The following is a 25,534-nucleotide window of genomic DNA, read 5'->3' on the forward strand; positions in this document are numbered from 1 at the left end:
CCACACCAGCAACCTCTTTGTTGTCCTTCCCTAGTTACTATCACTACTTTCCTCATGATGCTTGCTTTTACCTTTGTCCTTTGTAGAACCTCTGTCTTTGCCTTTGGATCTGCAATCTTTAGACAAATGACCATGCTTTCCACAATTGTAACAACGGTTCTTGGTCTTCTTTTTGGAATCCGAAGCAGCAAGTGCTTCCACACCTTTCTTAGAAATCTGAATTTTTTGCCTTGAGTTATCAACATAGCTTCCTCCTCAATGAGAAAGGAGCTAAGATCATCAAATTCTAGCTTTTCCTTCATGATTTGTAGGCGAAGTGTCCTAAACACCGTTTCATACGCCTCAAACAACTTCGTGAAAAGCAAAGCACGTAACTGAGTATTGGTCAGTGCACTTCTCATAGCCGATAGTTGATCATGAATAACTTTAGCCTTCATAAGAAATGATTGCATGGAACTTCCTCGTGGAAACTAGATGACAAATAACTGTCCAAGAAGGGTGATTGCTCGCATTGTAGAATCCCGATCAAACATTCCAACGAGCTTGAACCACATATCGTTGGCAATCTTCAAAGTTCGAATGGCTCGAGAAATTTCCTTTGTCAGAGATTCCACAATGGCCGACATTGCCTTTGCATTAGCAGCACCCAATCTACACACGATTTGAGATACTCATCTTGAAGGCGAGTGTACCTATTGTTAGGATCCCTCGTAGGATGAGGCTCCGAGCCGAACAATGTCCCATAAGCCTTTCCGTGAGAACCAAAGTCGCATAATCAAGTTCCAATGGGCGTAATTATCGCCGTTCAGTTTGTCGCTCGCGCTTGAGCAAGGGGGGGGCATATTGAAGTTGCAAGATTTGGAGAAATTTGACCTTCTCGCACTCCAAAGAGTGGCCGCACTAACCAAGCTGCTCCACACACTCTGCACAGAGAGCTCCACATGAAGTAGGCTCTACCCTTAAATTCTCCCAAGCTGCTCCGCAAAAACGTACTTTGATGCCCTCCCTTAAAGTCCAATTTCCCCGCTCCTCGCACCCCGACACAGTGTCACAGGACAGGCACCACATGCCAACAGAAAAAAACAGACTGAACAACTTTAAGCACTTCAAATAACAACTCAACTGAAAGAGATGCACGAGACACGAAGTGGCAGGGTTCCACCCCAAGAGAGCATTGGCCCCAAACCTTGGTGCCCCTTACGATATTTCTTATATTGCTTGAACTCAGTACAGTGCCGGTACTCGCGCTCTGCACCTTCACCCGGAAGAGTGCCAGAGACTGAGACCTCTGGACATATTTAAAGGCCCTTGGCCTATGAAAGCATCAAACTCAAAAGCATCTGGCCTCAAAAGCTGGAGTTGAAAACTACCTAGCGTAAATCACAAAATCCGTACAGACTGCCATGTCAGCATGTCAGTGCGTTTTTCAGACTGTCCGTACAATTGCCACATCATCATCTACGCTTTGTATGTGTGTGTGTTGGTCCCGCTTTAGTTTCAGTGCCTTTAGGTCCCATAAGTTAGTAGGACTTCTTCTTCTTCTACAGCTCCTTCTTAGGGTTTAGGCCCTCGACCGGAATCTGCAGGTTGGCTCCGTTCGTTGTGGCTTGACACGTCATCAGTTTTTGACATCCCCCCTTCTTGAAAGAAAGTAATTGTCCGCGATTAAAGCATACCTACAAAACAACTCAAGTTAGCTCAAAAATTATCGAGGGTCAAGTTAGCTCAAAAATTTCTGAGGGTCACAATCAATTTTCTCATTCCAGATTCGAGCTCTTGATATCCTGGTCCTTGGCTTCCCATAAAAATATCATCTAATAAGAAGTCTTATTCCAGATCGGAGCTCTTGGTATCATGGGTCGTTGGCTTCCTAGAAAAATCTCATCCAATAAGGAGTCTCACTGAGCTCTTGATATCCTGGGTCGTTGGCTTCCCAGAAAATCTCATCCAATAAGGAATATTCAGTGACTGGCACATCACAATGCAACACAAATGCTCACATATGCATGTTACAAAACATGACGAACAGCGCCGTTGAGCACTCCCCCGAGACAGACGGTTTGCAGTATGAAGCTACTCAACGACTTCCTCGTCACTCCCCCCGCAAATAACCTTAAAAGGTCCGGGCCATGAACTCAAAGGACTAGTACAACCAAACGCTCCCTAGGCTGCAGCCTGCGTCGCTTGGAGATTCAAGCATACAACCAAACACTACCCAGACATCCCGTTTGGAGGTTTTCCCACATACAAAGAAACGCTCCCCAGACATCCGATCTACGTCGTTCGGAGGTTTTCAAGCATGCAACGAAACGCTCCTAGACATCCCGTCTGTGTCATTCTGAGGTTCAGACAATACCAAAATAGCATTTCTCACTACTCTACCCGTGAGTAAATCACCAAGCATTGAAATCGATATTAAAACTAGAGTCAAACAGTTCAAATCGGCACCAAGACAGGTTTAAAACAGATACCATCCATTGCAAACAAATTTTTAACAACTTTCTCAAATAAAGTTCAAAAGTATGTAACTACAAAACAACTAGAAAACTCATTCAGATTTTTGTTCGGACAGTCGAACTTTGAGGACGACTGGCTTGTCCTTCTGCATTAGGGTAATAGTTCGGTTCCAATGTGGAGAGTCGCATCATTCTTGTCGTGCCAAGGCATGCCCAAGAGAACGTCGCAATTGCTCAACTTCATAATGTGGAAATCGGCTTTTCCATGATAATCTTGGATAGTCACTGGAAGAGCACCAATGAGCGGTACCACTCTCTGAGTTTGCCCCGTTGTAACAAACTTAGGCACCCCAAGTCTAAGTTCTGTCATGACACAAGAGAGATTCACTTAAAACACTTAACAATTAATTGAGTCGACACGGCCCGACGTAGTCCGTGCCAAGAGAGACTGGCGCCCCTTTCGATATTTATTTTTGTATAAATCTTTGAGCAAAGTACAACTCCCGCGGTTCCTCAGCTCTCAGACTCTGCGTCCAAATGCTCTGTAGTGAGGCCCTTGGGTCCTTTTTATTCTTACAAAGGGATGCTAAAAGCAGAGCCTCCAAAAGAAGTGAAACTTAAAAGCAAACTGTCCCAAAAGCAACTCGCTCAAAATCTGTCAGCGCAAAAAGCGAAATTCCGTACAGCAGACCACGTCAGCATGTCGATGCAAAAAGTGGAAAATCCGTACGCTATGCCACGTCAGCCTGTCAACGCGATTTACAAGATCCGTACGGACTGCCACATCAACATCCGTACTCTACCTTTGTGTCTCCGGGCAGAACTGCCATGTCTTCAATTTGTAATTACTCTCGATTATGCCTGCAAAACAAACAGAGGCCATAAACCTTCAGCAGACATTGACTCTAAGTATCGACGCACTAGATACGACCTCGACACAACACATCTAGCACTTTTACAAAGACGAGAATCACATCACTGCACATGACATCACAAGACAAATCAATCACAAAAAAATTCATTCCAAATCTCAGACCATGACTACCAGCAACGTATTTAATTACCCCATCTAGATCCATCCCAGACCTCACTGATGCCGGATTAACCTATCCTTAAGACCAAAATGCTGCAGTCATTTTGTCTTTCAGATCCTGCACTCAAACAAGTCACATGAGAGAGTACAAATCATTCATGTTCAATTTCAAGAATTCCATTTCATAAAGTCATACAGCAGAATACTGTCAGCACAGCAGTATCCTTGAAACCCAAAGGGATCAAACGAGCGGAGTGACTCCCCTCTTGTGCAATCTCTCTGCACCAGATTCAACCCTGCTGATCTGCAAGATCTCTCAAAGTAGACGCAGCTAAACCGAATGCTTCAAGGTAAAGTTCCAAAATCGGAGGAGTATCTGCTAGGTCCTCCTCCTCCATCCAGTTCGCATCCAAAGCCGGATAGTTCTTGAATTTAACTAAAAACCGCCAAATCACTTTACCTTTCAGTTTTCTTTCCTTGTGTACCAAAATCTATTCAGGAACGAGTGTCTCCTCACTCTTTTCCACTTCGGGTTGCTCATCAGGCTCCCTATCAACTGGCACCTCACCTTTAAATGGTTTCAAGAGACTCACATGGAATGCATTGTGAAACTTCCGAGTATCTGGCAGCTTGAGTCGAAAGGAGATGTCATTTACCTTTTCTTTAATCAGGTAAGGGTCATAATACCTCATGCTAAGCTTTGGAAAGGCTGCTCCTTTCCCTTTTGTTTCCTTAGGCATGCCTTTTCAAAACATAAGAGCACCCAATCGTCTTCCTTTAATTTCAAGTTGCATCGATATCGATCGGCTGCCTTCTTGTGTCGTTCTTGAGACTTCTTTAGAGCCTCGCTGACCTTGGCAAAAACATTGTCCAAGTCCCTCGTGTACTGGTCGGCTTCAAAAACCTTGTCCTTGGTGCTGAGAAAGGTAATGTCTCGGGCATGCCATGTAACCGAAATATATGTGCAATGAACAGTCTCGCTAAATGGTCCGGCTTGATTGTTTTCTTTACTGGAATAAAGTGAGCTTGCTTGCTAAATCTGTCAATGACAATCCAAATGCCATCGTGTCCACTCTGTGTCTTCGGGAGATCAAAGATGAAATCCATTGCAATACTTTTCTAGGGACAGGTGGAAATGGGTAAAGGCTGTAGTAATCCCTATGCCTTATGCCTGTCAAACTTGACCTTTTGGGATACTAAACAACTGCGAACAAAGTCGTCCACATCTTCCTTGAGTCTCGGCCAATAGAAATAACGCTCTGCCCCCTTCAAGGTGGTATCGATGGATCGCGGAAATAGCCAAGACAAGGGGCTTCAGAGACAATGCATCTGCCACTAAATTTTTCTGTCCCTGAACATGGACAGTCTAGAAGTGAAACTGTGACAAGATATTAGCCTACTGCATCTACTTTTCCGAAAGCTGCTTCTGTGACAAGAAGTAGCGCAGACTCTGATGATCTGTAAAAACTGTGAAGTCGGCTCCGAGTGGATAATGTCGCCACTCTGTAAGAGCATGGATCACTGCCAATAGCTCTTTCTCATAAATCTGGGCTACCAATTCTGGCCTTAAAAACATTCTACTTTCATAAGCAATCACATGGCCCTCTTGCATCAAGACCGCTCCCAGACTACGACCACAAGCGTCACAATAAACTTTGAATGGCTTTTGCAAGTCTGGCAAAGCCAACACTGGTAAGTAGTCAATTTTTCCTTAAGTGTCTAAAAAGCAATCACCTCTGTCGGTCCCCACGAGAAAGGGATTCCTTTCTGAGTCAATAAGTGCAAAGGCAAAGCTATCTCTGCAAACTTTCGGATGAACCGCCGGTAGTAAGAGCACAAGCCCAAAAAGCTTCGAACTTCATGAACATTCTTTAAGTAAGGCCAATCGCGGATAGTGTCAATTTTGGCCGGGTCCATCTGTACTCCTGGTGCTAAGACGATGTGTCCCAAGAAATGTATTTCTAGCAAGAAAAACTCGCTCTTTTTGCAATGATAACAAATCTATGATCGCGCAATGCCTAAAAGACCTGTAGCAGATCGTGTCGGTTCTCTGCTTCATTCTTAGAGAAAACTATAATGTCATTAAAAAAAGTGCCCACAAAAAATAGATGCTCTCGGAAAATCCTATCCATCATTCGGTTGAAAGTTGTGAAGCATTTTAAGTCCAAGGGCATCACCAAAAATTCGTACAAACCAAAGCTTGTCCGAAAGGCTCTCTTGTAGACATTTCCCGGAGCGATTCTGATCTGATGATATCCGCTTTTCAAATCAATCCTTCTGAAACAAGAGGATCCCTGAAGTCTGTCAAGAATTTCATCATCCTTGGATACGGGAATCTATTCTTGATGGTGATTTTATTGAGAGTTCTATAGTCAATGCACATTCTCCAAGATCCGTCTTTCTTTAGTACTGGTAAAACCGGAGAACAGTAAGGTGAAGTATTAGGCTGGATGAGACCCTTTTCAAGAAGGTCTTTCACTTGGTTCATGATTTCTTCATTCTGGGCTCGGCTAACACGGTAAGGTGGCCAGTTCGGTGGTGTGGTTCAGGGTCCAGGGATCAAATCAATAGTGTGGTCCTCAGGACGAGATGGAGATGGTAGGGCTTTTGAGAAATAGTCAGCATGTGTGTGCAGAAATTATTGTTGTTCTTTGTCCAATTTAGACATGTTCGTTCGTTGTTCATCATTCAATTCTTTCAAATAAATCGAGTAAACAAAAAGATTGGATTTCATTAATTTTGAAATAGCCGAAGTAGATACAATAGGGGCACACTCACCCTTCAATTTTACATCAAGTACAAATTTCCTGCCCTTCTCATTGGCCAAAGTCGCTTTCTTGGTGGCCCGATAGTCGATGTCACGATTGTGACTATGTTAACAGCATTGCATCTACTCCTAGTTGCAAATACACGAAGTGCCATGCCAAGGAGGACCCCTACGCTTGGATGGTCACACCCCTTCGCCCAAGAGACGTGCCTCTTCGCCAAAAGCCACACTCCTTCGACGACTGGTCACACCCCTTCGCTCTACGGGTGCGACTCTTCGCCCAATGGTTGCAGCTCTTCGCCGAAAGGATGTGTCTTTACGTCTAAAGTCGCGTCTCTTCACCATGAGAAGTGTCTTTTCATTTATGTCTCTTCGTCTCCTATATAAGGAGCCCTTGTATCACACATTCAATCAATCAACACAGAGTCTTCTAAGTCTTGTTTCTGAGTTCAGTTCAAGTTTTTTAAGTATTAATCATGAGTTTAAGTACTTAATTAAGGATTAGTACCTAGAATCCTCACAGTCAACCACTTCATTGTTCTTATGGTACCAAGGGATTCCTAGGAGGACGTCACACCCTTCCAAAGGCATGATGTGAAAGTCCTTGTGCACAAAATATCCCTGACAATGCAAACAGTTTGTAGATGATAGGTGTAATGGCTACATCCCGTCTGGGCACCGCTAGAACTGCCTCCGCCAGTGGCCCCATCCTATCGGGCGTAATCTCAAGTCGAGCCGCCAATTCAAGTGAAACAAAGTTGGACTTGGCTCCTTCATCAAAGAAAATGAGGGAAATGAGGGCATCCTGATCTTTTACTTTGCCCCTTGCACGGCAAAGTTCTGTACTTTCATCCATCTGACTTGGGTCGATTCCCACGTAACCCTCTTTCATCTTGCCTTTCCTGCCACGTTCTTCCGCTGTTCTAGAACTCTCAGGCCTTTCTTCAATTTGTCCTCGTTGTGCCTTTTTTAGGCACTTTGCAGAGATGTGCCCTTGTTCCCTGCAACTAAAACACTTCCCCTCTTTGAGATAGTCAACTCTCTATTCCGCGGCCAAGCGGAGTGGTGCATCCTTCTTTTTCTAAGAGTTCTTCTTCTTTCTATTGTCGTTTGTCGAGGTCTGTCTGGTCCTTTGAGTCAAAACTTCATCACTGGGGTAGGTCAAGTTACCCGAATGTATCGAGAATTCCCGCTTAGCATGTCCCATCATTTGTTGTATGGACTGAGACTTTTGCTCAAGGCAGTAATCTCGGATCTGTGTAGAGCGTCCGCAGTAAATCCGCAGCAAAGCTGAATGATTCGGGTCTCGACAACATCATGGAGTTCTTCTTTAGTGAACATCGTCGGAGTAGGAGGTTTCATGATTGCCGGTTTGATTGGTGTCTCAATGGCTTTCTACCAACCAAGTGAGACTAGCCCCAAAGACTGGCGTCCCTTTTGGTATTCCTTTTTGTATTAATCTTTGAGCAAAGTACAACTCCCGCGGGTCCTCATCTCTCAGACTCTGCGTCCAGATGCTCTTGAGAAGAGAAGCCCTTCGGCCCTTTTTATTCTTACAAATGGATGCTCAAAGCAGTTGTAAGATACAGCGGAATGAATGTTGTATTTTCTCAAGATTAGTGATCTTTACTGCTCAACGTTCCTTTTAGTTCTTAGGGACAGAGAGAGCTTTCCGTCTTGTGGAGAGTGCTAAGATCACGAACAAAATGAGTGGATATTGTGCGTGCAAGTGAATGAGACTGAGAGAAGGAGAGAGAAGAGATACGACACCCGAGAGGTTGTAAAACCCTCCTCCGAAGGCCCCACTCTCGTCGGCGAGAGTGGTCTATTCTTTGATTGCACAAAGGTGTACAATGCGTATGCAATGGACTATGCAACTTGGTCTATGCCGATGACGACGACGACGATGACGATGACGACGACGACGACGATGGCTGAAATCTGAGATCTTCTAATCGCTGAATTTCGGAACTGTTTCGATGGCTGAAAATGACTGTTTTGGCTGCGTTTTCTTAGCTGAAAAATGAGGTTTCTTAGGGCTGAAAACTGATGGTCTTTATGGGCTGAATCTGCTAGACTTTAGGTGAATAATGCCGGTCTTAATTTTCTGCTGAAATCCAAAAACGCCAGGGACTGAAATTGGTCCTTCTGTCGCCGGGGTTCTGCAAATGCAAAAATGCTAGGCTGATCTGCTGTGTCGTGATGACGCCGGGGCTGATCTACTGTGCACAAATCGCCAAGGCTGATCTGATGCAAAAACGCTAGGTCTTCTATGGAGAAAACGCCAGAGTAGTCGCGACGGTTGGTCTTGCTGAGAAGTTGCTTGTTGAGCAAGGTGCTCCTGCTACCTCTTCTGCCAGAAAGTGCTAACTTGGGTTTGCTTATATATTAACTTAGCAAAATTGCCCTACCTACTTTTGTTGGAAAGTCACTTAAAAATAATAAGTGAAAATACCAATAAATAGGAAAATAGGCTAAATGCACTCGAAAATTCCCCTAACTGATGCTAATGGATTCTGATGGGAATTCCAATGATCATGCTCTGTGCAACCGGAGGATATGCATCTATGCTAAGTGATTGGGCATGCACGGTCTACGAATAGACTCACAAAAGTGCCAGATCACTGCTCATCTAAACTTGACTTGACTGACTGAACCCTGCTGTGGTGTAGATTGTCCACGGACACATAGGGTTGGGATGTGTCACGTGACATCCCCTCCTTTTCAAAGTGAGGTACTGGTACCGAACTGTATGGCGTCGAGGGAGATCGCCAACAGCATCCGGAATCCTAGAAGGGACTCTTCGCCAGCCCACTCTGATGTGTGGGTCGTGCGGTACTTGAACTTCATAAAGGTCTGCAACGCTTGCTTCTTTGGGCCGCGCCGAAAGCGACACAAAGTCTTTTGAATCTCCTTTCTTGCTTCAACTTTGTCTAGAGTCCTGCTTCTTTCGTTTTCAAGAATCTCCATGGCTGAAAATTCCTGAAACCATCTCCAACACAAAACCATGAACATACCCATTCCATGTAAAGTGAAGGAAAAAAATCTTGTCTTCTCGAAAGACTGTGGATGCAATGTAGATGAACATATAGACGGAGTGACAACCCGTTCATCAAACACATGCAAACAATGCGCTCGAATCTTTTCTGTTTGATCGAAATCAATCAACTGTGGCAAATCACAATGGAAATGCCCATGCTTGGTGCTCATATAATCATGTGCTCTTTCGGAAACTGTGTCATGCCAAGGAAGAGACATGGAATGCGCCTTCCTAACATACAAACTTTTCAACTTTTCATAAACAATCCGCATACATTCGTGTTCATCCTTGAGAGAAACGTGCTCAACATACAGTATGTCATGCCTAGGAAAAGGGATCACATAATGATGTTGACTAAAATACAGGAAACCTTCACGAATGAAACACTCAAACAATGCGTGTGTATCAATCAAGCGAACACATAATACTTCCTGTGAGGTTGCTTTTGACCAAGGCTCGAGAGCCAAGATCGCTTCTTCGGGATCTATCGAATCGTCTTGTGGGGGGGTCTGTGGACCTCGACTCGAAAGCCAAGATCGATTCTTGGTGATTGATCGAATCTACAACAAGGTTAGCTTCGCTAGAAAAAGCATCAACTAACACATCATTCTTGTGAACAATCACATCTTCTTCATGCAACTCATCATGCTTGTGAGAAATCACATCTTGATCATGCAAATTATCATGCTTGTGAGAAATCACATCTTGATCATGCAAATCATCATGCTTGTCATTGTCATCCAAATCATTATGCAAATCATTGGCATCCAAATCATCATGCTTATCATTGTGCTTCAAATCATCATGCAAGTCATTGTCAATCAAATCATCATCATGCTTCACACAATCATGCAAATCCTGTGTGTCATGCTTGGGAGAAGAAGAGACTGATAGAGTCTCCTTTTCCCGATTCTGGTGCATCTGTGCCTGAGCTGGAGAAAAGAGTCGCAAGCGCTCTTCCCTTCTGGCTTTGATCTCGCGATCAAATTCTGCTTGTCTTGCTTTGTTCGCTGCTCGTCTTTCTGCTTCGGCTTCTGCGTGTCTGCGTTCCATTTCTTTGAATTCACGATCAAATTTGGCTTGTCGTTCCTTGGCTTGCAAGCGTGCTTGCTCGTACTCACGCGCTATGGCTGCCATTCTTGTAGCATGTCTTGCTTTGCGTTGTAAAGTCTGTTCCATAAACAACAGCTTCAACTCCTCCATTGGAGTTAGTGCACTCGTTGTCGTAGATGGGGAAGGGTCGGAAAAACCTCCTGGTGGGGAAAATTCTTCTTCGCCTCTCTCATGCTCATCACTTCCAAGCGAAGTATCCATTCCGCTTCGAGTGATGATCATTCTGAAGTCGTGGGTTCTTGTGGGTTCTTGGGGGTCTTGGGTTCTTAAGTTCACGAGGAACTTTGGTTCTTGAGGGTCTTGGTTTCTTAAGTTCACGAGGAACTTGGGTCCCTGCGGGTCTTGAGATTTTCTTTCGCTTGCAAATCGCGTTGGAGAAGGATATTCTCTTCACCCTAGTTCTACCCTTTTCTGCGGGCGCACCCCTTGGTGGCCTTGCGCTCACACCAAGGTTGCTTTTTCCCACCTCACGTCGATTGGCCGGCCGCTAACTGCACGGTCCGCTCTCAATGAGTGAAAAGAGACACAAGGGGAGGCTGGACAAGCCCTTCTTTCTTGGGATTCCTTTCACTCTTCAACAAAACACGATTAGGAATCGCCACGCCCAAGTAAACTTGGGTTCATGCGACCTCAACAAGCCAAAAAAAAATCCTTGTGGTTCTTGTGGTTCTTTCCTTGAGTAATGCGGAACACTTCCAAAGCTCTGATACCAATGTTAGGTGCAGCGAAATGAATGTGGTATTTTCTCAAGATTAGTGATCTTTACTGCTCAAGGTTCCCTTTAGTCCTTAGGGAAAGAGAGAGCTTTCCGTCTTATGGAGAGTGCTATGATCACGAACAAAATGAGTGGATATTGTGCGTGCAAGTGAATGAGACTGAGAGAAGGAGAGAGAAGAGATACGACACCCGAGAGGTTGTAAAACCCTCCTACGAAGGCCCCACTCTCGTCGGCGAGAGTGGTCTATTCTTTGATTGCACAAAGGTGTACAATGCGTATGCAATGGACTATGCAACTTGGTCTATGCCGATGACAACGACGACGATGACGATGACGACGACGACGACGATGGCTGAAATCTGAGATCTTCTAATCGCTGAATTTCGGGACTGTTTCGGTGGCTGAAAATGACTGTTTTGGCTGCGTTTTCTTGGCTGAAAAATGAGGTTTCTTAGGGCTGAAAACTGATGGTCTTTACAGGCTGAATCTGCTAGACTTTAGGTGAATAATGCCGGTCTTCATTTGCTGCTGAAATCCAAAAACGCCAGGGATTGAAATTGGTCCTTCTGTCGCCGGGGTTTTGCAAATGCAAAAACGATAGGCTGATCTGCTATGTCGTGATGACGCGGGGGCTGATCTACTGTGCACAAATCGCCAAGGCTGATCTGATGCAAAAACTCTAGGTCTTCTATGGAGAAAACGCCAGAGTAGTCGCGGGGTTGGTCTTGCTGAGAAGTTGCCTGTTGAGCAAGATGCTCCTGCTACCTCTTCTGCCAGAAAGTGCTAACTTGGGTTTGCTTATATATTAACTTAGCAAAATTGCCCTACCTACTTTTGTTGGAAAGTCACTTAAAAATAATAAGTGAAAATACTAATAAATAGGAAAATAGGCTAAATGCACTCGAAAATTCCCCTAACTGATGCTAATGGATTCTGATGGGAATTCCGATGATCATGCTCTGTGCAACCGGAGGATATGCATCTATGCTAAGTGATTGGGCATGCACGGTCTACGAATAGACTCACAAAAGTGCCAAATCATTGCTAATCTAAACTTGACTTGACTGATTGAACCCTGCTATGGTGTAGCTTGTCCACGGACACATAGGGTTGGGATGTGTCCGTGACATCCCCTCCTTTTCAAAGTGAGGTACTGGTACCGAACTGTATGGCGTCGAGGGAGATCGCCAACAGCATCCGGAATCCTAGAAGGGACTCTTCGCCAGCCCACTCTGATGTGTGGGTCGTGCGGTACTTGAACTTCATAAAGGTCTGCAACGCTTGCTTCTTTGGGCCGCGCCGAAAGCGACACAAAGTCTTCTGAATCTCCTTTCTTGCTTCAACTTTGTCTAGAGTCCTGCTTCTTTCGTTTTCAAAAGTCTCCATGGCTGAAAATTCCTGAAACCATCTCCAACACAAAACCATGAACATACCCATTCCATGTAAAGTGAAGGAAAAAAATCTTGTCTTCTCGAAAGACTGTGGATGCAATGTAGATGAACATATAGACGGAGTGACAACCCGTTCATCAAACACATGCAAACAATGCGCTCGAATCTTTTCTGTTTGATCGAAATCAATCAACTGTGGCAAATCACAATGGAAATGCCCATGCTTGGTGCTCATATAATCATGTGCTCTTTCGGAAACTGTGTCATGCCAAGGAAGAGACATGGAATGCGCCTTCCTAACATACAAACTTTTCAACTTTTCATAAACAATCCGCATACATTCGTGTTCATCCTTGAGAGAAACGTGCTCAACATACAGTATGTCATGCCTAGGAAAAGGGATCACATAATGATGCTGACTAAAATACAGGAAACCTTCACGAATGAAACACTCGAACAATGCGTGCGTATCAATCAAGCAAACACATAATACTTCCTGTGAGGTTGCTTTTGACCAAGGCTTGAGAGCCAAGATCGCTTCTTCAGGATCTATCGAATCGTCTTATGGGGGGGTCTGTGGACCTCGACTCGAAAGCCAAGATCGATTCTTGGTGATTGATCGAATCTACAACAAGGTTAGCTTCGCTAGAAAAAGCATCAACTAACACATCATTCTTGTGAACAATCACATCTTCTTCATGCAACTCATCATGCTTGTGAGAAATCACATCTTGATCATGCAAATTATCATGCTTGTGAGAAATCACATCTTGATCATGCAAATCATCATGCTTGTCATTGTCATCCAAATCATTATGCAAATCATTGGCATCCAAATCATCATGCTTATCATTGTGCTTCAAATCATCATGCAAGTCATTGTCAATCAAATCATCATCATGCTTCACACAATCATGCAAATCCTGTGTGTCATGCTTGGGAGAAGAAGAGACTGAGAGAGTCTCCTTTTCCCGATTCTGGTGCATCTGTGCCTGAGCTGGAGAAAAGAGTCACAAACGCTCTTCCCTTCTGGCTTTGATCTCGCGATCAAATTCTGCTTGTCTTGCTTTGTTCGCTGCTCGTCTTTCTGCTTCAGCTTCTGCGTGTCTGCGTTCTATTTCTTTGAATTCACGATCAAATTTGGCTTGTCATTCTTTGGCTTCCAAGCGTGCTTGCTCGTACTCACGCGTTATGGCTGCCATTCTTGCAGCATGTCTTTCTTTGCGTTGTAAAGTCTGTTCCATAAACAACAGCTTCAACTCCTCCATTGGAGTTAGTGCAATCGTTGTCGTAGATGGGAAAGGGTCGGAAAAACCTCCTAGTGGGGAAAATTCTTGTGGTTCTTGTGGTTCTTTCCTTGAGTAATGCGGAACACTTCCAAAGCTCTGATAACAATGTTAGGTGCAGCGGAATGAATGTTGTATTTTCTCAAGATTAGTGATCTTTACTGCTCAAGGTTCCTTTTAGTTCTTAGGGAAAGAGAGAGTTTTCCGTCTTATGGAGAGTGCTATGATCACAAACACAATGAGTGGATATTGTGCGTGCAAGTGAATGAGACTGAGAGAAGGAGAGAGAAGAGATACGACACCCGAGAGGTTGTAAAACCCTCCTCCGAAGGCCCCACTCTCGTCGACGAGAGTGGTCTATTCTTTGATTGCACAAAGGTGTACAATGCGTATGCAAAGGACTATGCAACTTGGTCTATGCCGATGACGACGACGATGGCTGAAATCTGAGATCTTCTAATCGCTGAATTTCGGGACTGTTTCGGTGGCTGAAAATGACTGTTTTGGCTGCGTTTTCTTGGCTGAAAAATGAGGTTTCTTAGGGCTGAAAACTGATGGTCTTGACGGGCTGAATCTGCTAGACTTTAGGTGAATAATGCCGGTCTTAATTTGCTGCTGAAATCCAAAAACACCAGGGGCTGAAATTGGTCCTTCTGTCACCGGGGTTCTGCAAATGCAAAAATGCTAGGCTGATCTGCTGTGTCGTGATGACGCCGGGGCTGATCTGCTGTGCACAAATCGCCAAGGCTGATCTGATGCAAAAACGCTAGGTCTTCTGTGGAGAAAACGCCAGAGTTGTCGCGGGGGTTGGTCTTGCTGAGAAGTTGCTTGTTGAGCAAGGTGCTCCTGCTGCCTCTTCTGCCAGAAAGTGCTAACTTGGGTTTGCTTCTATATTAACTTAGCAAAATTTCCCTACCTACTTTTGTTGGAAAGTCACTTAAAAATAATAAGTGAAAATACCAATAAATAGGAAAATAGGCTAAATGCACTAGAAAATTCCCCTAACTGATGCTAATGGATTCTGATGGGAATTCCAATGATCATGCTGTGTGCAACCGGAGGATATGCATCTATGCTAAGTGATTGGGCATGCACGGTCTACGAATAGACTCACAAAAGTGCCAGATCACTGCTAATCTAAACTTGACTTGACTGACTGAACCCTGCTATGGTGTAGCTTGTCCACGGACACATAGGGTTGGGATGTGTCACGTGACAGCAGTGAAACTTAAAAGGAAGCAGCCCCAAAAGTAGTGAAAGTTAAAAGGAAGCTGTCCCAAAAGCAACTAGCTCAAAATCTGCCACTAAAAGCTGCGAGCGCAAAAAGCAAAATTCCGTACAACAGGCCACGTCAGCATGTGAGCACAAAAAGGGCAAAATCTGTACGCTGTGCCACGTCAACCTGTCAGTGTGATTTATGGGACCCGTACAGCCTACCACGTCAATGTCCGTACAGTTAGCCAAGTCAGCATCCGTACTCTGTCTGTGTGTGTGTCCAGTAGAAATGCCATGTCATCAATTTGTGACACCCGTGGCTAGCTCGGCTTCAATTTCTCCACCCTCTGTATAATGATCAAAGTGCATCTGCTTCAAGAATTATGGATAAATGAAGCTCTTTGTAGCTCCAAGGTCATAGAAAATAAGGGATTTCAAGCCGTTGACTTTGCCATATGCTCGACACAATTCATTTGTACTTTCAAGGCGTATGCCATAGATATCAAGGATTAGTCCAATAGCGGGTCTAGCTCTCTTAGTTGGAGGTGGCCCTAGGGATCTTTCTGTGGTGGGAGCAAAAGGTTGCTCTAAAGACATCGAGGCTCGCTCAGGACATGTAGTGAATGTATGCCCTGTTTGAAAACATTCGAAGCATCGGCCTTCTTGTAGAAGGGTTTCTCGTTGACGCTGTGTTAGACGAGGCCTTTGAGGTTGGGTTTCACGAGACTCCCGAGAATTTGTTTGTTGTTGCCAAGAGTTTTGGTTGGTGGCCGGAGTTAGTTCTGTGGTAAACTCCAACTTTCCCTTCATCAATTTGTAGCCGACCGCGGCATGGTCCATAAGTTCTTGCATGGTTGAGACTTGCGTGGATAGACAATATTCCTACAACGGTGATGGTAATCCAATGGTGTATCGCTCGCACTAGTCCTCCAAGGAAATGAACTTAAAGAAAGACACCGAAAGGTAGACATCGAGAAACCTTTGGTTATAATCGTCCATGGTCTCTATGACAAGCATTTTCAAGTTGCCCCATTCTACCAAGATCTAGACCTCAAAGAGAGAAGTCATATAACTGCGTGCAAATATTGTCTTGAAAGCTTGCCAGGTCCTTGGAGCATGCGGTTGCTTCGCAATTGAACTCCACCATTGCATAGCATTATCTTTAAGAAATCCCACTGCTCGAGAAATCTTGGATTCTTCTATATAGTTCCCTAAAGCATAGATGTTGTTGAATTGATGTAGCAACTGCAATGCTTTCTTCCGATCTTTCATCCCGAAAAAGGTGAAAAATTTGATTGTCGAGCTACCATTCTTGAAATCTTTCACTTGGTTGGGCGCGTGTCTCGGGTATGAATAATAAGGGTATCCATACGGGCTCCAACCATTGTAACCAGGTGGCGGTGGTGGTGGGGGAGGTGGGGGTAACCGCCTTTGTCGGGTTAGGGTCAAATAGTTGCACCATATTCTTGAAGACTCTCCCGATCGAGCAGACGGCTTGGACAGTTAGCAGTTGGAAGCTCTTGTACTTTCTAGTGCCAGAGGAGAAGGTACCACTTGGGGCATCAAAGGGGGTAACATGTAATTCAAAAACTATTAAAAACTTTGCAGCATCGAGAGATTCTGCTGAGGAGGCCGCGAAAGAATGTCACGAAGCTCGACAAGAAGAAACTGAAAGTATTTTGTTGGGTTTCTGATGGCTTATACCCTGTAAGACAGAGCGATGCAAACTGGAGCGCGCCCGATGCGCGATGAAGTAAGGGTGGGAGTGGCTAATAAGTGTGGGGTTAGGACACGAAGATTCTTGGATAAAATTTCGTGTGAACTTTGGAAGTGCCAAATGCTCTAATCTGCTCTCTGGCGGGACCAGTATACTTTCAAAAAAGCACACGCTCGAAGCTCTGATACCACTGTCGCGAGACAGGCACCACGTGCCAACGGAAAAGAACACACTGAACAACTTTAAGGACTTCAAATAACAACTCAGCTGAAAGAGATACACAAGACACGAAGTGGCGGAATTCCACCCCAAGAAAGCACTGGCCCCAAACCTTGGCGCCCCTTTCGGTATTTCTTTATATTGCTTGAACTCAGTATAATGCCAGTACTCACGTTGTGTGTCTTCACCTAGAAGAGTGCCAGAGACTGAGCCCTTTGCACATATTTAAAGGCCCTTGTCCTATGAAAAGCATCAAATTCAAAAGCGTCAACTCAAAACGCAATCCCCAGGGAACAAGGAGCCACTGACGATCGCCAAGAGCTACGGGTGCAAGCGTTTAAAAACGCTAGCGAGAAAGGTTTCCAGCGCCGCTACACAACAGCGTTTTAGAATGCTAGAAGCAAAGTTTGGGGTGGGGGGGTGGGGGGGCGGGGAGATGGACCTTCTCACTTCACAGGTCTTCTACCCTATGCATCTTCTCCTCCGCTTAGGCTCTGATACCATGTCAAAGTCGACGATGCGGAAGCGTATAGACCGGGGGGGGGGGGGGGGGGGGAGAGAGAGAGAGAGAGAGTCTCCTGAACCAATCAACCTTGGTAATGAATAACTGAATAATACAATACAATGGGGGCAAGGGGTCACGTATATACCCACCTCAGTAAATTGCCTTACCTAGACTTTGTCAAATAAGTAAAATAAATACCTAAAAGCCAAAATAAATAATGGGATCATTTTGGGCACTTGACTTGAGATGCCAAAACTCTAGCAAGGTCACCTGCTTACACAGGAGCATCTACATGGACTTAGGGAAGGATCTTGGATCTCTTCTTGGACAGGTTTTGTAACCAACTTGGTGTCACAAACTACTGACGTGTCAAAGCAACTTGCAAATGCCGGTCGAGGGGCCTAAACCCTAAGAAGAACAAGTAGCAGAAGAAGAAGTCCTACCAACTTATGGGGACCCCGTCCGATGGGGTCCCAGTGACATAAAGGGAACTCACACACACACACGCACGCAAAACTGATGACGAGGCAACTGTACAGACGCTCCGCGTTTTGCGCTGACTGATGATGTGACAGTTGTACAGAATTCCACAAATCGCGCTGGCAGCTCTTTGGTATTGCTTTTGGACCAGAAGCTTTTGAGTTTTGAAGGCTTTTCATGTAAACTGCTTTTGGGGCCTAGGGCCTTTAAATATGTGCTAAGGGCTCATTCTCTGGCATGCTTCCTAGAGAAGGTGCAGAGTCTAGAGTACCGGCTTGTACAATGTTGATGCAATATAAAGAAATACAGAAAGGGGTGCCAAGGTTTGGGGCCAATACTCTCTGGGGTGGAATTCCGCCACTCCGTGTCGCGTGTCGTCTCTCTCTTTCAATTCAGTTGTTATTGAAGTGCTAAAAGTCTGTTCTTTTCTATTGGCATGTGGTGCCTGTCTTGTGACACTTGGACACCCCAAGTCTAGAATCTGTAGCGACATGAGAGAGAATCACTTAAATCACTTCACAACTTTTTAAAAATCACAGTTCAATTTGGTTGACACGGCCGGCGTAGTTCCGTGCCCACGGAGATTGGCCCCAAAGACTGGCGCCGCTTTCGGTATTTCTTTTATATTAATCTTTGAGCTAAGTACAACTCTTGCAGGGTCCTCGCTCTCAGACTCTGCGCCCAGATGCTCTGAGAAGTGAGGCCCTTAGGGCTCTTTTATTCTTACAAGGGATGCCAAAAGAAGAGCCCCAAAAATCATCAAACTCAAAAGCAAACTGTCCCAAAATCAATTGGATCAAAATCTGCCAGTAAAAGCAGCTAGCGCTCAAAGCAGAATTCCATACAATTGCCAGGTTAGCATGTCAACGCGAATTGCGGACGTCCGTACAGTTGCCACGTCATCAGCCAGTCAGCGCGTTTTTGGAGATTCCGTACTGCCTGTCCGCGTCATCAGCCCGTATTGCATGTCCATGGGTGGTCATGCCACATCATCTATTTTGTGACAGATTCATTGCCGATTAGAGTGGGACTTCAGAGCTTTGGACTCTCTTGGGGAGTTCACCTGCGAGATGCGGGAGATCGAGCATCATATGACTACATCCGGAGTCTCCTGGAGCTTGGCTTGGATGGTAGTGCAGTTGCTCTTTTACACTCCCGATCATTTGGATTGCTACCTTCAAAGTTGCTTACACTCACCCTTGGTAACCTCACAGCAGACTTATCTCCCGACCTGAGCAGCAGGCCACTCCCAGCTCATACACATCGAGTGCCACACCAAGTCGCGGTTTAATGGCATTGTTGGCACGGATTTTGTTTTGGTTGACACGAGTGGAGTGGAGGCAAGAGATATTAGCAGGACGGCACATACAAATTGGTCTAGCCACTCCTCTTCTCAGAGGTTCTTCACAACGCAGACTACTTAGTCTAGCTTCCCTTCCTCTTGGAGGATATCACAGTGCACACAACTTGGTCTGACCACACCTCTTCTCAGAGGCCCTTCACAATGTAGACTGTTTAGTCTGCTTTACCCTCATCTTAGATTACCCCACCTCCTGACAAGACACCATCCGATGGTTGTCCATGCGGTCTCTCGATGACTGTTGCAGTATACTGTAGCTTCTACAATGTAGACTGCTTAGTCTAGCTTCCCTTGTTTGGAGGACGTCTACCTCGCAAATTGCTACATCTAACCTTCCTGGAGTTTTTCATAGTTTTAACCACCTGGCCACATCAGGTTGCAGGTTCATGAATTGTCAGGTTTCCGTGCATGCTGATGACGGGTTCCTAGGCTTCCCCATTTTTCTCCAACCAATTTTGACTACAGACACCACAAATCCTATTGAGCAGGACACTTGCAGGCCTATTGACACTTCTTTCACGACAAGGAGTTGTTTTCACACTCAATTCGGGAACTTCACGCAATACCTTCACATGGCGGAGTACAGCAATTTGCTACAGTGCTCGTACCGGCATCTCACTACGGAGATTTCTCGGCGGTTGGGATACCTCAGATTGTTGCTACACTCACGAAGTATTGTCCTTCAATGGACATCGGAGCAACCATCTTCATCATTTGCCTCACATCTTCGGCTTCACGCGATTTGTTCAACATCAAGTGCTGAGAGGGGGTGTTACACCGCTTCACACAGGTTTAGGACATACATGTACGGCTAGTATATCTCCGGGTTGGCCACCCATTGCATCTCATTGAGGCTACATCATTGTATGGCTCGCATTCTCGGCAGGCCGCCCACTTTCTGGTCCAACGCCCACATTACTGAGCCTCCACTAGGGGGGGTGCCCTATTTTCCACTTGTCTCGAGATTAGGCCAGGCCCCTATTTATATGAGGGTCTACCACACATCTCACACACACATTGTACTTTGTACTGGTGGTCTGGGTCTATGACAACCATGGGGTTGATCGCCCCACTTACCCACCTACAACTCTCACTCTCTCTCTCTCTCTCTCTCTCTCTCTCTCTCTCTCTCTCTCTCTCTCTCTCTCTCTCTCTCTCTCTCTCTCTCTCAATGGTTTCCTACGACATTAAAACTTTCTTCTTCTCGGGTGTGTGTGTGCGCGCTAATAAAAGGAGGAAAATGGTATAACCTTTTTATCATCCAAGTGTGGTAGATTGGTTATGCCATTTCCCTCTGGAATAACAGGTCTTGAGTTCAACTCTCCTCGTCGGCTAGATCTTTAAGGTCTCTTGGATAGTTTCCTACGATGTTAAAACTCTCTTTTTCTTTTTCTTCCTCTTCTTCTTCTTCTTCCTCTCTCTCTCTCTCTCTCTCTCTCTCTCTCTCTCTCTCTCTCTCTCTCTCTCTCTCGTCGGCTAGATCTTTAAGGTCTCTTGGGATAGTTTCCTACGACGTTAAAACTCTCTTCTTCCTCACTTTGTGCACACTTCTGACACCATTGCTAATGTGCTAAATCTAGCTTGTCACAATGAGGAAGATATCGTGGCATGGGAAAGAAGAACAGTAAGCTTGAAGAGAGCACCCTCTTGCTAACCTCGTGTAAGAAGAACTCTTTGGTGCATGAAAGCACAATTTTTCCTTTGCTAAACTTCTTGTTGGGATTTGAGCTAGTAACATAGAGCAAGTTAAAGACAATTTGAAACATAAAGGTGGTCGCATCTATGTGGGAGATTTGTTTGGAGAGTGAGGAGGCTCTACAGGGATCCTCACGAGCTCCACTTTTTCAAACAGGCACCTACTGTGTTGGTTGTGGTGCGCTTGAGAAAGCACAAAAAGTGCTTGACCAACCTCCTGTCCAGAATGTCGCTTCTTGGAATGCATTGATTGCAGGATTTGCGCATCAAGAGCAGGGCCACAAAGCTCTAGGCTATTTTCAACGGATGCAAAGCAAGTGTATCTCTCCAAATTCACTCACCTATGCTTTCGTCTGAAGGCATGTGGCTCTACACAAGTGCTCAAGGAGCTTTATGTCCGGAGTGTGGACACTAATCGCAAGATTTGCCCCAGAGAGGTAGGGCCAAAAAGCTCTAGTCTGTTTTCAACATATGCGACGCGAGGGCCTCTCTCCAGATACACTCACCTACGCATGCATCTTGAAGGCATGTAGCTCTACGCAAGATGTTGATACGGGCACAAAAATTCACAATTATATTGTTAGTCAGAGGTTGTTCCACAAAGGCAACGCACTTATAAGTATGTACACAAGTTGCGGGAGTCTAGAGGACGCTCACATGCTATTACAAAGGTTGCCAGTAAGAACTGTTGCTACTTGGAATACGATAATTGTTGGCTATGTGAGAGGTGCAGCGGAAGTGAATGTTGAACTTTGCTCAAGATGAGTGCTCCAAACTGTGCTCAAGGATTCCTTTTACTTACGGAAGGGATAGCCTTTCGTTCCTTTAGTGAGAGAGTGTAATGGACACAAACAAAGTGAACATTGTGAATGAAAGTGCTGAGACTGAGAGATAAGAGAGAAGAATACGACACCACAATGTTGTCAAATCCTCCTCCGAAGGCCCCACTCTCTATGGCGAGAGTGGTCTACTATTGATTGCACAAATCTCTACAATGCTTTGGACTTGCCGATGATGTCGACGACAATGAGGACGACGACGAGACGGGCTGAAATCTGAAAATGCTAATGGCTGAAATCTGCAAATCTTTATCTGTTGAATTCTGACTCTATGTCGGTGACGATGTCGATGACGACGGTACGACGACGACGCGCTGAAAACGCAGATGCTGAAATCTGCGTTTTCCGGGCTGAATCTGCAAACTTCGCGGGATCTGACCGTGCGGTGAGGATCTGCTGCGGGAAGGTGAGATCTGCGAGGTTTGGGGATTCTGACTGATTGCTGAAAACTGAAAACGCTGAGTCTAGGACTGATTTTGTCACGAAGATCTGCAAAAACGCTGAGATTGATCTGCAAACCAAAAACGCTAGGGACTGAAATCTGTCTTTGCTGAGGAAACTGCTAACGCTAGGGCTGATCTGCTGTGTCTTGTGGTCGCCAAGGCTGATCTGCCATGCAAAATTGCCAAGGTTGATCTGTGGTTGCAAAACGCTAGGTCTTGCTTGGGAGGGGGGTGTGTCCTGCTGAGAAGGTGCTTGTTGAACCGAAGCTCCTGCAGCCTCTTCTACTAGAAAGTGCTAGCGCTAGGTTTTCTTATATACTAGACTTGCTAATTTGCCCTACCGAGTTTCCAACAAAAGTCACTTCAAAATAATAAGTGAAAAATATCAAAAAATAGGAAAAATAGATCTATGCACTATAAAATGCTCCTGATGGGTTCGTATGGAAATCTAGTGATCATGTTGTGTGCAACCAAAGGATATGCATCTAATCTAAGTGTCTAGACATACACGGTCTGCGAACAGACTCACAAAAGTGCCAGACTGACTTGACTGAACTGAATCGAACCCTGGTCACGCTGTAGCTTGTCCACGGACACATAGGGTTGGATGTGTCACGTGACACTATGCTCTACAGAGCAACTTCTTCTGGTTATTTTCAGAGCACGCTAGATTCAGTGCTCAAGCCAAATGATCCGACTTTCATCAGTTTGTTCTCTGCTTACAGTCATGCAGGCGAGGGACCATAACTTAGAACCTATCCTAGAGCACTATAATTCTATGGTAGATGTCCTTGGTAGAGCAGGAATTTTGAAGGAGGCAGAGGATCTAATGGAATGTATACCACTTTTCTAGATATTATCGGATGGACCTCCTTGCTTGGATCTTGTGATACACATAATGATGTGACATTATGAGAGCACTGCTTTAATCAGGTGCTTGATAAAGGCGGTTGTACAATTGCTTATACATTGATGTCTAGCATCTATGCCAGTGCATGGAAAATGCAGCTAGAGTACAACACATGAGAAGGTTCTCAGGAGTATGGAAAATGCTAGCCAAGGCTTACATTGAGGTTGAGAATCAAGTACATTCCTTTCCGGTTAGAGATGACAGTCATCCACGATCTGATGATGTCTATGCTAAACTTAAATCCTTAAATGTAACCAAGAGAGAGGCTAAGTATCAACATAAATGAGAATCCACAATGAGATTGTAAGATATACCAATAGAAGCATACAAGCATCATGTCGGTAATGCTTTAGCCCAACAACATCATGCTCATTTACAACAATTGACAAATGAATGTTGAAACAGAAGGATATGTAAAATACTCTAAATTTCATACTCATTACTAGCGACGTAGTGAAACGAATACATTGAAAATTGCACCCTGCAATGGAAATGGTGCGTTCCCTCATATTATAAAAATTCAGGAGGACTATGCAAACTCCCCCATGTAAGAAGACTTGCATGTTTTCTTTTTTTTTTTCAAACATAAAAAGGAAACAACATCTAAGTGAACATATTTCAAATGATTCATATCATCATTGTATATAAATTCTAACTCTTCTTATGGCTCTTTTGCAAGGTACATGAATCAAAATTGGAGTATCAAGATAATAAGCTACTAGAGACAGTACCAATTAAGAAACAACATAACTTGCTTTGGTGGAAAGTAAGAAACTAACTCTCTCTCTCTCTCTCCCTCCATTTTCTTCTCCGAGGATATATACTCTTGTTGAATTTTTATATGACACAACCACACTTACACAAATGACAAGAATATACACAATAGAGCAAGATTGAATCAAAGAATTATACAATCCAAAAGCTAAGAACAGATTTAAACACATCAAAATTGGGATGTGAAAAGCGTAGCCATTTTAAACACAGAACCATGTCAACTTAAGGTAACATGATTTATGGAAAACAAAGCATAAGCTCTCTCTCTCCAACCTTTCCTCTTCTAGGTTCTTGTTTACAGATGCATACTCTTGACATATACTCTTGTTGAATGTTTGAATGACAACAAAATGGTAAATAAAAATGCTTTCCCTCGGACTCACTTCAATTCAATACAAATGCGGCTAATATAGCAAATGATACGCACCTGCTCAATTAAGACAAAGCAATTGCTTGAGATCTATGTCGCCTTGCTTGAACTCAAGAAGGAAGAGCGTGCGCATCATTTGCTGGAGGCATTGGGGGTATAAGATCAACAGACCATTAAACCACCAATCCAAATCAAATCCCCAACCCGAAAGCTGGAACAGGTGCTCAGCACCATCATCATCGTCGTCAACTTCAACATAATCGCGTTGTTGTTGTTGTTGTAGGGCGTCACTCGTTAAGAACCAGCAGGAGAAGAAGAGAAGGTGTAGTTAAAGTTGATAACGGCTTATTGTACTGACTGAGATGGAAAAGAGAGGATGCACCCCAAAAATGATCACATAAAGCAGTGTGATAGATGGATTGACAAGGCTAAGGAAGCCGACAAGACCTAGCTTGTTGCATGAGATGACGAAGAGCTGGGGATGCACTTCGTGCACCATCACCTACGACAGCATGATAAATGACCTATTGAAGGCGAGATAGAAGAAGAAGAGAGTTTTAACGTCGGAGGAAACTATCTCAAGAGACCTTAAAGATCTAGCCGACAAGAAGAGAGGATGCTGGAGAAGAGGGAATGCATCGCAAATATGATCATCTACAACACCCTATTAAATGCTAATGAAGTGAAGAAGGCCCTCGTGATACTTACTCAAATGTGTTCATGAATTGGGTTGTGAAGCAAGAAGGATATGAAAACTCTTTGGAACTTTGGGAGAAGATGTGTTGTGTGAGTTACAAGCTGAATTAAGAACATTTTTGCACGGTGTGAGTACTGGGTTGAACTTAATGTGAGTAGTTTTGTTGTTTCGACCTGCAAAAAGGTTAACAGACACCAATCTTGGAAGCTTCCCTTGTTGCTTAGCAATCAACAAGGATTGGTGCAAGCCAACTCTACCATTTTTAGTGAAGTTAGCATGCATTGCTCTTGCTTGAATGAAACAAACAAAAGTGCACGTGCAACTTTTTTTCATGGATGTATAGCTTTTCAGAAGTTGGCATAAGCAAAGACCAACAAAACAAAGCCCGTGTATAGAACCCCCTAGCACAACTACTTATGTTTGCCGTAAAGGACTACCAAAAGCTAACAAATTCAAGGAGGGGGCCTTCTTACCATGAAACAGATGGAAAAGAGCGTGCCTTACAA

General features: G+C 44.5%; 1 long non-coding RNA gene across 3 annotated transcripts in view; it reads right to left on the reverse strand.

Moving 5' to 3' along the window:
* LOC147445907 (uncharacterized) overlaps positions 1-24,998 on the reverse strand; it is a 45,378-nt gene extending 20,380 nt beyond the window's left edge. Inside the window, exon 1 of one of the 3 annotated variants that reach the window (XR_015189817.1) lies at positions 24,389-24,998. This is a non-coding gene — a long non-coding RNA (uncharacterized LOC147445907). The remainder of the gene's footprint in view (positions 1-24,388) is intronic. The other 2 variants (XR_015189819.1, XR_015189818.1) reach the window with 2 other exon arrangements.
* Positions 24,999-25,534: the final 536 nt, after the last annotated feature.

The sequence above is a fragment of the Adiantum capillus-veneris genome, chromosome 12 (assembly GCF_014529385.1).
Source record: "Adiantum capillus-veneris isolate H3 chromosome 12, ASM1452938v2, whole genome shotgun sequence".
Taxonomy (NCBI): Eukaryota; Viridiplantae; Streptophyta; class Polypodiopsida; order Polypodiales; family Pteridaceae; genus Adiantum; species Adiantum capillus-veneris.